Source organism: Salmo salar, unplaced genomic scaffold (genome assembly GCF_905237065.1).
Source record: "Salmo salar unplaced genomic scaffold, Ssal_v3.1, whole genome shotgun sequence".
Taxonomy (NCBI): Eukaryota; Metazoa; Chordata; class Actinopteri; order Salmoniformes; family Salmonidae; genus Salmo; species Salmo salar.
In genome coordinates, this window is record NW_025547562.1 from 965 (window position 1) to 13,624 (window position 12,660).

At 47.9% G+C, this 12,660-nt stretch overlaps 1 pseudogene; it reads left to right on the forward strand.

The window, feature by feature from the left end:
* Positions 1-358: 358 nt before the first annotated feature.
* LOC123731973 (progestin and adipoQ receptor family member 4-like) lies at positions 359-8,236 on the forward strand (annotated as a pseudogene).
* The last annotated feature ends 4,424 nt before the right edge of the window (positions 8,237-12,660 follow it).

Genomic DNA, 12,660 nt, shown 5'->3' on the forward strand with positions numbered 1-12,660 from the left:
GTCAAAGCAAAAGAGTGTGAATACTTATGTAAATGAGATATTTCTGTATTTCATTTTCAATACATTTGCAACAATCTTGAAAAAATAAGTTTTCACTTTGTCATTATAGGGTATTGTGTGCAGATGGGTGAAAAAATACATCTCTTTAATCAATTTAAAATTTCTATGCCGTATTAGCTAATTTGATTGGAAATTCATAAGACAGACATTATTTGTCATTTCATTGGAATATAATAACAGGTGCAGTAGTGAAAACTGCAAGCTTTTTTGTATTGGTAAATCTGTGTGCTAGTTGTTGGGCAAGATTTAGGCTATTTGACCGGAACCCTGGTTTATCCCCTTCACCCCTTCCTGACAGGTATCCCTCTCTGCTCTGCTTCCTGTTTCTCATCCCGCTCAACTTCCCCTGGTCCCAGATCAGTGTGACATGGCTGGGTGTGGTCCACTTCCTGGCCTGCCTGTCCCCCAGCTGGGCTCTGTGCTCTACCACCTTTTCATGAACCACGAAGGAGGAGAGCCTGTCTACCACACCCTTCTCACCCTCGACATGTGCGGCATCTGCATGATCAACACGCTGGGTAAGCAGAGGGGCTTCTGGGTAGCAACTAAAAGCTCTCTACTCTCTCATTCTCTCTACCTTTTATCTCCTTCTCTCCTTTCTTTCTCTTCCGGCCTTTTGTTTTCTGTGTACACTGTCTGGCGCACTCTTTTTGTGCAATCCATTTTTAATTTCCATATATGCAAATCATCTTGAGTATCCAATAGCCAGTGGGTCATACCAGCAATTTGGTGCCTTTCAAGATGTGTAACTTGGTAGGTGTCAAGTGTCAGTGTGCAGCGGTTAGGACGGAGTCAGGCGAAGAGACACCTAACTGAGTAAAAATACGTACTTTACTCAAAAAGAAAGAACAATGATTTCCACGCAGAGAAAAGCACACCAGCGCCCAGAAGTCTTGAACACTAAACAAAGAACAAACACGCACAAAACCATGTGGGAACCAGAGAGGGTTAAATAGGGAATAAATTATAACGTAATGGGAACCAGGTGTGTACAATCAAGACAGAACAACATAGAAAAAGAAACGAGATCGGTGTGCAGCTAGAATGCCGGTGACGTCGACCGCCGAATGAACAAGGAGAGGCACCAACTTCAGAAGTCGTGACAGTAAGCCGCGCGCCGACACCGGCCTCGGGGACGACCCGGAGGACGAGGCGCAGGGGCGATCCGGTGGAGACGGTGAAATTCTTGCAGTAAGGAAGGGTCCAGGATGTCTCCACCGGCACCCAGCATCTCTCCTCCGGACCGTGACCCTCCCACTCCACGAGGTACTGAAGGCCCCTCGCCCGACGCCTTGATGGCTCGCACAGTATACGCCAGGGCCCCTCGATGTCCAGAGGGGCGGAGGAATATCCCGCACCTCAGACTGCTGGAGCGGACCAGCCACCACCGGCCTGAGGAGAGACACATGGAACGAGGGGTTAATACGGTAATCAGGGGAAGCTGTAACCTATAACATACCTCGTTCAGTCTCCTCAGGACTTTAAATGGCCCCACAAACCGCAGACCCAGCTTCCGGCAGGGCAGGCGAAGGGGCAGGTTTTCGGTCGAGAGCCAGACCCGGTCCCCGGCCTCACTGCGGTGGCGGTCGGCGCCGCCTTCTGTCGCCTGATGGCCCGTGCTAGGCGCACATGGGCGACGTCCCATGTCTCCTCCGAGCGCCGAAACCATTCATCCACCGCAGGTGCCTCGATCTGGCTCTGATGCCACGGTGCCAGGACCGGCTGATAAACTAGTACACACTGAAACGGGAGACAGGTTAGTGGAGGAGTGGCGGAGGGAGTTTTGGGCCATCTCTGCCCAGGGGATGAAAGCCGCCCACTCCCCTGCCGGTCCTGGCAATAGGACCGCAGAAACCTACCCACATCCTGGTTAACTCTCTCCACCTGCCCATTACTCTCGGGGTGAAACCCTGAGGTCAGGCTGACCGAGACCCCCAGACGTTTCCATGAACGCCTCCAGACCTCGACGTGAACTGGGGACCCCCGATCAGACACTATATCCTCAGGCACCCCGTAATGCCGGAAGACGGTGTAAACAGGGCCTCCGTAGTCTGTAGGGCCGTAGGGGAGACTGGGCAAAGGAAGGAGACGGCAGGACTAAGAATACCGATCCACAATGACCAGAATCGTAGCGTTTCCTGTGACGGAGGAAGATCCGTCACGAAATCCACCGATAGGTGTGACCACGGCCGTTGTGGAATGGGTAGGGGTTGTAATTTCCCTCTGGGCAGGTGTCTAGGTGCCTTGCACCGGGCGCACCCCGAGCAGGAGGAAACATAAACCCTCACGTCCTTAGCTAAGTGGGCCACCAGTACTTCCCACTAAGACAGTGCACTGTCCAACCGATGCCAGGATGACCAGAGGAGGGTGACGTGTGGGCCCAACAGATCAATCGATCACGGACATCAAACGGAACGTACAGACGCCCAACTGGACACTGGGTGGGAGTGGGCTCCGTATGTAACGCCCGTCGATGTCCACGTCAACCTCCCATACCACCGGTGCCACCAGGCAAGAAGCCAGAAGTATGGAAGTGGGATCCGTGGACTGCTCCTTTGTGTCATACATCCGGGACAGTGCGTCTGCCTTTGCGTTCTGGGAACCTGGTCTGTAGTATAGGGTGAAAACAAAACAGGTGAAAACCATGGCCCACCTTGCCCGGCGAGGGTTCATTCTCCTCCCGCCCGGATGTACTCCAGATTGCGGTGGTCAGTCCAAATGAGGAAAGGGTGTTTAGCCCCCTCAAGCCAATGCCTCCACGCCTTCAGAGCCTTGACAACAGCCAACAGCTCCCGGTCCCCCACATCATAGTTTCGCTCCGCCGGGCTGAGCTTCTTCAAAAGAAAGCACAGGGGCGGAGCTTTGGTGGCGTACCCGAGGGCAGAGATAGCACAGCTCCTATCCCAGCCTCGGACGCGTCCACCTCTACTATGAATGCCAAGGAGGGATTAGGATGAGCCAGCACGGGAGCTGAGATAAACAGAGCCTTCAGGCGACCAAAAGCCCCTGTCCGCCCCAGCTGACCACTGCAGTCGCACCGGTCCCCCTTCAGCAAGGAGGTAATGGGAGCCGCTACCTGACCAAAAGCCCCAGATAAACCTCCGGTAGTAGTTGGCAAACCCTAAGAACCGCTGCACCTCCTTTACCGTGGTTGGAGTCGGCCAATTACGCACGGCTGAAATGCGGTCATTCTCCATCTCCACCCCTGACGCGGACAGGCGGTACTCTAGGAAGGAGACAGACTGTTGGAAGAACAGACATTTCTCAGCCTTGACGTACAGGTCATGCTCCACCAGTCGACCAAGCACCTTACGCACCAGGGACACATGCTCGGCGCGTGTAGCGGAGTATATTAGAATGTCATCTATATACACCACTACACCCTGCCCGCAGGTCCCCTGAAAATCTTGTCTACAAAGGATTGGAAGATTGATGGAGCATTCATCAACCCGTACAGCATGACGAGGTACTCATAGTGCCCTGAGGTGGTACTAAATGCCATCTTCCACTCGCCCCCTCCCGGATACACACCAGGTTGTAAGCTCTCCTGAGATCCAATTTCGTGAAGAAGCGCGCCCTGTGCAATGACTCGGTCACACTGGCTATGAAAGGCAGCGGGTAACTGTACTTAACCGTGATCTGATTTATACCGCTATAGTCAATGCAGGGGCGTAAACCTCCATCCTTCTTCTTCACAAAAAGAAACTCGAGGAGGCAGGTGAAGTGGAAGGCCGAATGTATCCCTGTCCCAGAGATTCGGAGACATATGTTTCCATAGCCGCCGTCTCCTCCTGAGACAGAGGATACACGTGACTCCTGGGAAGTGCTGCGTCTACCAGGAGATTTATCGCACAATCCCCTGTCGATGGGGTGGTAGTTGAGTCGCCTTCTTTTACAGAAGGCGAGAGCCAACTCGGCATATTCAGGGGGGGATGTGCATGGTGGAGACCTGGTTTGGACTCTCCACCATAGTTGCACCTATGGAAACACCTACAGTGAGGGAAAAAAGTATTTGATCCCCTGCTGATTTTGTACATTTGCCCACTGACAAAGAAATGATCAGTCTATCATTTTAATGGTAGGTTTATTTGAACAGTGAGAGACAGAATAACAACAAAAAAATTCAGAAAACGCATGTCAAAAAATGTTATAAAATGATTTGCATTTTAATGAGCGAAATAAGTATTTGACCCCTCTGCAAAACATGAGTTAGTACTTGGTGGCAAAACCCTTGTTGGCAATCAAAGAGGTCAGACGTTTCTTGTAGTTGGCCACCAGGTTTGCACACATCCCAGGAGGGATTTTGTCCCACTCCTCTTTGCAGATCTTCTCCAAGTCATTAAGGTTTCGAGGCTGACGTTTGGCAACTCGGACCTTCAGCTCCCTCCACAGATTTTCTATGGGATTAAGGTCTGGAGACTGGCAAGGCCACTCCAGGACCTAAATGTGCTTCTTCTTGAGCCACTCCTTTGTTGCCTTGGCCGTGTGTTTTGGGTCATTGTCATGCTGGAATACCCATCCACGACCCATTTTCAATGCCCTGGCTGAGGGAAGGAGGTGCTCACCCAAGATTTGATGGTACATGGCCCCGTCCGTCGTCCCTTTGATGCGGTGAAGTTGTCCTGTCCCCTTAGCAGAAAAACACCCCCAAAGCATAATGTTTCCACCTCCATGTTTGACGGTGGGGATGGTGTTCTTGGGGTCATAGGCAGCATTCCTCCTCCAAACACGGCGAGTTGAGTTGATGCCAAAGAGCTCCATTTTGGTCTCATCTGACCACAACACTTTTACCCAGTTGTCCTCTGAATCATTCAGATGTTCATTGGCAAACTTCAGACGGGCATGTATATGTGCTTTCTTGAGCAGGGGGACCTTGCGGGCGATGCCGGATTTCAGTCCTTCACGGCGTAGTGTGTTACCAATTGTTTTCTTGGTGACTATGGTCCCAGCTGCCTTGATCATTGACAAGATCCTCCGGTGTAGTTCTGGGCTGATTCCTCACCGTTCTCATGATCATTGCAACTCCACGAGGTGAGATCTTGCATGGAGCCCCAGGCCAAGGGAGATTGACAGTTCTTTTGTGTTTCTTCCATTTGCGAATAATCGTACCAACTGTTGTCACCTTCTCACCAAGCTGCTTGGCGATGGTCTTGTAGCCCATTCCAGCATCCGGTAGGTCTACAATCTTGTCCCTGACATTCTTGGAGAGCTCTTTGGTCTTGGCCATGGTGGAGAGTTTGGAATCTGATTGATTGATTGCTTCTGTGGACAGGTGTCTTTTATACAGGTAACAAACTGAGATTAGGAGCACTTCCTTTAAGAGTGTGCTCCTAATCTCAGCTCGTTACCTGTATAAAAGACACCAGAGAGCCAGAAATCTTTCTGATAGAGAGGGGGTCAAATATTTATTTCCCTCATTAAAATGCAAATCATTTTATAACATTTTTGACATGCGTTTTTTCTGGATTTTTTTGTTATTCTGTCTCTCACTGTTCAAATAAACCTACCATTAAAATTATAGACTGATCATTTCTTTGTCAGTGGGCAAACGTACAAAATCAGCAGGGGATCAAATACTTTTTTCCCTCACTGTATACACCTCCCTGAGCACTGACGTGACCATCCCTTGAGAGACCTCTGTTGCCACGAAATAGTGGGGTCATGATCGGCCAACCAGGCAAGCCCCAACACCACAGGAAACGCAGGAGAATCGATCAGGAAGAGACTAATTCTCTCCTCATGACCCTCCTGCGTTATCATACATAGTTGAGCTGTGACCTCCCTAATCTAAGTGCAAATGAACGGTCAATAAAGTTCCCAGCTGCGCCTTATGCTGGGAATGCGGGAAAACTCCGGAAATTCAATACATACACACATGTGCACAACAGGGAGCTCTGGGTGAGTCGGGTGCCTACTCACCTGGGATGATCCGCCAGTGCCCTGCCTGCTGCCTCGACTCCCTGGGGAACCTCTCCAGCACCGACCAGCAGTGTGCCCTCTGCGGCCACAGGTGATGCAGGAAACGGCCCCCCTCCGGTCACCCTTAGAGCAGCACCTCTGAGCTCCATAGGTGTAGGATCGGAGGTGCTGGGGGATGGAATTGACGGACCCCGATCCGGACGTCCGCGGGTGGCCAACAGGTTATCCAGCCGGATGGATAAATCCACCAGCTGGTCGAGGGTAAGGGTGGTGTCCCTGCAGGCCAGCTCCCGACGAACGTCCTCACGTAGACTACACCGGTAATGGTCGATCTGGGCCCTCTCATCCCATCCCGCGCTGGCAGCCAGGGTCCTGAAGTCCAGTGCGAAGTCCTGTGTGCTCCTCATCTCCTGTCTAAAATGGAACAAACGTTCCCCTGCCGCTCTCCCCTCAGGTGGATGATCGAAGACCGCCCGAAAGCGGCAGGTGAAATCCTCATAGCGGACCAACGCTGCGTCTATTCCTCCCCATTAGGCGTTGGCCCACTCAAGCGCTTTCCCCAACAAACAGGAGATGAGGGCGGACACTCTCTCGTGTCCCGAGGGGAGCCGGGTGGACGGTCGCCAGGTAGATCTCCAACTGGAGCAGGAACCCCTGGCACCCGGCAGCCATCCCATCATATGCCCTCGGGAGCGAGAGCCGAATCCCACTGGGTCCAGATGACGGAGGGGTGGACAGTGGTGTGGGTTGGGGTGAAGTTGATGAGGGTGTGGGAAAACCCACTCTCTCCCATCGCTCCATGGTGTGCAGTACGCCATCCATGGCTGTGCCAAGATTTTGGAGCATCGTCGCTTGCTGCTGGACGCGCTCCTCCACTGGTAACGGAGGACTGGGTGCACTTGCTGACTCCCATTTTTTAGGTGCGTGTTTCTGTCAAGTGTCAGTGTGCAGCAGTTAGGACGGAGTCAGGCACAGGACACATAACTGAGTAAAAGACGTACTTTACTCGAAAAGAAAGAACAATGATTTCCACGCAGAGAAAAACACACCAGCTCACAGAAGTCTTGAACACTAACAAAGAACAAACACGCACAAAACCATGTGGTAACCAGAGGGTTAAATAGGGAATAAATTATAACGTAATGGGAACCAGGTGTGTACAATCAAGACAGAACAACATAGAAAAATAAACGTAGATCAAGGGCAGCTAGAAAGCCGGTGACGTCGACCGCCGAACGCCGCCCGAACAAGGAGAGGCACCAACCCGGCAGAAGTCGTGACAGTAGGAAAAAATAGTTTGATTTCACACTTTGTCATAAAGAGCACATGCACAACCTAATAAAACTAAAAACATTTTCCCATCTCATAAAAAAAAGACTATATTAAGTGCCAAATAAAGTATTATTATTATTATTATTATTATTATTATTATTATTAAGCCTTTATTTTGACAGGGAAGTCATCTATATAAACAGTACCAGTCAAAAGTTAGGACACACCTACTCATTCCAGGATTTTTATTTTATTTTACTATTTTCTACATTGTATGTATAATAGTGAATACATCAAAACTACGAAATAACACATATGGAATCATGTAGTAACCAAAAAAGTGTTAAACAAATAAATATATTTTATATTTGAGATTCTTATAAGTAGCCACCCTTTGCCTTGATGGCAGCTTTGTGTGCATGATTCTCTGGGATGTGAATATTTGTTGTGGTGTAGTTTAATGACTAACTGCCTCTGACTTTGTGTGTTGTTTGCCTCAGGAGCGCTGCCCATCGTCTACAGCACCCTGCTGTGCTACCCATTCACCCGCACAGTGGCTCTGCTCGTCTACATCCTGCTGTCCAGCTACGCTATCTACTCGGCCATCACGGCGCGGAGTAGCGTGCGGCGTCTGCGCTCCTTTGCCTGGCAGGCCCTGTTCCGCTTCTCCTTCTTCCTGCTGCGCTGGGTGGGCGTGGGCGGCGGCAGCCCCACCTCGCTGCAACACTTCCTCACCATGGACGCGCTGGCTGTACTGGGCGGGATCATCAACATCTCGCGCATCCCAGAGCGCTTCCGCCCGGGCCTCTTTGACTACTGGTGCAACAGCCACCAGATCATGCACGTGCTGGTGGTGGGCTCCATCCTCTACCTGCACTGGGGTGTGCTGGACGACCTGCTCTGGATCAACAGCCACCACTGTCCCTCAGACTGATCCCCACCCTGCCTGGAGGAGGACCAGCGGGGAACAGGGTTTAGGACCTCTGGGGGGCTGTTTCAATAGGTAATGGTTGGGAAGGGAAGATGGGAAGTGTTCATGAAGATGTGCATGGAAGGCCAGATAAAGTGTTTTACATAATAGGGATTGGTGCAGGCTTTGACACATGTGCACCTAGCAAGAATGTTCATACTGTATGTGTCCATCTTGCCATTATACATGCGTTGCTATTTATATTAGGGAACACACACAAGGATTTGGGTATTGGCTCACTGGTCAACACATACACACACACACACACACACAGCAGAGGATCTGTGAAGATTACACACAAAGGAGATTAAGGATTTGATATCAGAAATACACATAGAAATGCCTACAAAAAAAATCATGACATGCAAGTGAAGCTACACTTGAGCAATAGTTGATTAGCTGTTGACTTATCCTCATGTGTCAATTACCATTTCATCCTATGGCTTTTATCAAAGTGGATCCGTCAATGATGCATTCATTCTTTCTGAAGTATTATTCAGATGTCATTCTATTGCAACCTATGCAGCACTTAGCATATAAACTTTAGAACAAACACACACACTGCACACACTCACAGCGTAGCATGCATACATGCTAGTAATGCACAAGTAATGCACAAAGCACTCCCAGACCCGTCACAGAGTCCTATGGAACTACTTGAGTTACTGTGTATTAGAGAGGATATTCTCCCTCTCATTATTTCTTCCATGTTTGTTTGTCTTTCTCCCTTCTCTCTGACTTTGTCTGTATCTCTGTGGTCAGGTATCGGTGAAGGGTATGGGTAACTGGGTATGGGTGAAAGGTATGGGTAACTGGGTTTGGCTAACTGGGTATGGGTAACTGGGTGAAGGGTATGGGTAACTTGGTGAAGGGTAACTGGGTATGGTGTGAAGGGTAACTGGGTATGGGTAACTGGGTGAAGGGTATGGGTAACTTGGTGAAGGGTAACTGGGTATGGTGTGAAGGGTAACTGGGTATGGGTGAAGGGTAACTGGGTATGGGTGAAGGGTAACTGGGTATGGGTGAAGGGTAACTGGGTATGGGTGAAGGGTAACTGGGTATGGGTGAAGGGTAACTGGGTATGGGTGAAGGGTAACTGGGTATGGGTGAAGGGTAACTGGGTATGGGTGAAGGGTAACTGGGTATGGGTGAAGGGTAACTGGGTATGGGTGAAGGGTAACCGGGTATGGGTGAAGGGTAACCGGGTATGGGTGAAGGGTAACCGGGTATGGGTGAAGGGTAACTGGGTATGGGTGAAGGGTAACTGGGTATGGGTGAAGGGTAACTGGGTATGGGTGAAGGGTAACTGGGTATGGGTGAAGGGTAACTGGGTATGGGTGAAGGGTAACTGGGTATGGGTGAAGGGTAACTGGGTATGGGTGAAGGGTAACTGGGTATGGGTGAAGGGTAACTGGGTATGGGTGAAGGGTAACCGGGTATGGGTGAAGGGTAACTGGGTATGGGTGAAGGGTAACCGGGTATGGGTGAAGGGTAACCGGGTATGGGTGAAGGGTAACTGGGTATGGGTGAAGGGTAACTGGGTATGGGTGAAGGGGTTCATTCCTTGGCTTGTTAGTGCTCATTTTGTTTGAAGTTTACCTCCCTTTTAGTGCAGTCCACATAGCCTAAATGCTAGACTGAACTTGGATGCGTTGTGCCATTGAAAATACAGCCATTTTGAATAGGGAATCATGACAGACTATCCGTGACAGATTATTTACAATTGCTATTGTTGAGTTACATTAAGTTACTCTTTATTATTGGTTGACCTTAATCTTGTGAGACAGTGCTTTTTATTTATTCATCAATATCTATATTTAAAGTGACAATTCCTCACATTTAACTGAGGAATTTGATTTGGTTTTGAATCCGGATTATTAGAATTAGTTCATGACTATTAAGTTAAAAAAAGATATTTTGTTGTTGATTATTGTAATCATGTTTGGCACATACTGTAGTCAATGAAAAGGGCACATAACGTCTTAAATGAAGATGCCTAAAACAGACCGGATGTCTCTCTTTATAATACCTGAACAATAGTTACATGACTGTGCAGGATGGATCTTGTTGACTGAAAAGAGAAGTTCTGCCACCAAACAGATACCAAATGTTTATTACGCTACAGTATTAGAGATACCGTTTGTGATGAGGGTTTTTTAAATTAGAATGCACTATTATTATTTGACTACTAGAAACCAGTAGGTTTCCCTGAGAGGGTAGAAATGGCCGACAGCTAGGCTACATTCTAGGCTTTTAACTGTCCGAGGCCAGATAATGATTTGGTATGATGCACTGCATTCTATGCCAAAGCTGGACATTATTACTACATAACATAGCCCAGTTTGAGTCTTTGCACTTTGTTACCCTTAGAGAGGTACAGTACTGTAGTACCAAGCTGACCGGTGCCATATAGTATTTCATTAGACAACTGCAACCAAGCATGAATGAACCCCTAACCCTCTCACCATTTTCACAACCAGTAACCCTGAGCAAACTATTTCTGGTTACTCAGGTTTAAAGTAAAAATTGTTGCCACTAGTTTCTGCACTGGTATTTGAGTTTATGCTCTGAGGAACAGTACAATGTTTACTTTTTTGGATAACTTTTGTGTTTTATAGATTTTGTTCAACGATTGACTGTATGTGGAAGGTTGAGACCAAGCGTTTAGTTTTTTTAATCTGCTTTGTTCTGAGGGACCTTTTACCTAGTCGTCCCATGGACTAGTTAAGTTTGCATGTTTCTATGTAACATTGCACTTTTGTAACCTGGTGCACACACTCACACATAACCACACTAATTTCCACTTCACTCACAAGTTGCCAAATGATGTGTCGAGGGCCTCCGTTGTAGCACATGCTTTGCTCACATTGAGTCAGGGGTGAGGGAGAATGTCCCAGCCTCTCCCACACAGGCCTCAGACTGCAACCCGACCCTGACTAGTGTTAAACCGTTTCTCAGCCCCCCTTATGAAACCACCCCTGTCATGGTGAGTACATTACAGCCATGGCCCCTTGTATCGTCATATGCTGAAATTGTATTACAGTGCACTGAATGAAACTGATTATTAATGCATGTTAGTAGCTCTCAAACGGAAACTCATTGTCTCATACGAGGACTTTAACTTAGTATTAGCCAAATGCTTGTGCATTGTAACATATGACACGTCATGCGTCAGTCACTCCAGCTAAGAGCTTTACATGCTGTCAGGGCAGTGGACCATGAGTGTTAAGAGAGGAACATACTACATACAGTATATACTAATACAGGAATATGAGGGACTACAACAGAGGCAATACAACTATATCAAATAAACTGCACTGTTTATTTATTTTCAAAAGGGCTTTGGATCAAAGTGAATACCAGTAATGAAACTTATTTAAAGTCCATGTAAATACATGTATGTATGTAGATTATATATACATACAGTGCAAACAGTATATAACGCTGATACTTTTTTATACATATATGTAAAGGAAAGAAAGCAGAAGTAGGAACCTGTAATTCAATATGTTTGTCACCTCAGACAATGCTCTGTGTCCGAGGGAAAAGGGACCTGGTAAGAGAAACGGGCTGAGGTGGGGTTCTACTGTGTATTAATATCAACCACATCCAACCTATTTACTGTAATATGTGAACCCAGATAAAACGGATTCTTTTCAGTTCTGTTGTAGAGATGGGTAACCGTGTGGGTTTTTGAGAGACACAGGGTTGAAGAATGCTTTTGCTCGATTAAATGTAACCTCATAAAAATAAAACATGGGGAAGATACGGGGGGCGCATGTATGAATACCTCTGATTACAACTGGATATCTATGCATTATCAGATACAAATACATTTACACTGTCTGAAGTGGATGTGTGTTCAAGTGCTGTTTCTCAACTGTCACAAAAACCAAAAAGGGCCAGTTCTCTACTCAAAGGGACTCCACCACCCTGGGTTTTCCACTTCTCAGGCTGCTATAGCCGTAGCTGTTACGTTGAGGCCAGGGGGGTCCTCTCTGAAACATGGCTTTTAGAGACGCACACCACAGAGGCCACTGTGAGGGACTCTTGAACTGGGTAGGGGTCTGAGGGAAGATAAGAGTCAGCAGTAGTAGTAGAAGTAGGGATTATTTAGGGATTCTTAGGGTGGGCTCTGATAAAACAAGGTGAAATGTATTTAAAGAGTGGTTGAGAAAAGAGTAAGACTGTGGAAACGGGAAGATGGGAGGGGAGAGAAGAGTGTGGTGAGAGAAAGAACTGAAAACCATTTTTCAGAGATGGAACCAGGCCCACCAACAGTACCATTTTTCAGAGATGGAACCAGGCCAGCTAATGGTCATTGTTTTAGTCTGTATATTCTGATATTCTATGATGATAATGATGACATGTATGAAAACACTAACAAAATGTAACGTTTTGTTTTGTACACAGGTGCCAGCTAGCCTGTTTCTGACTAT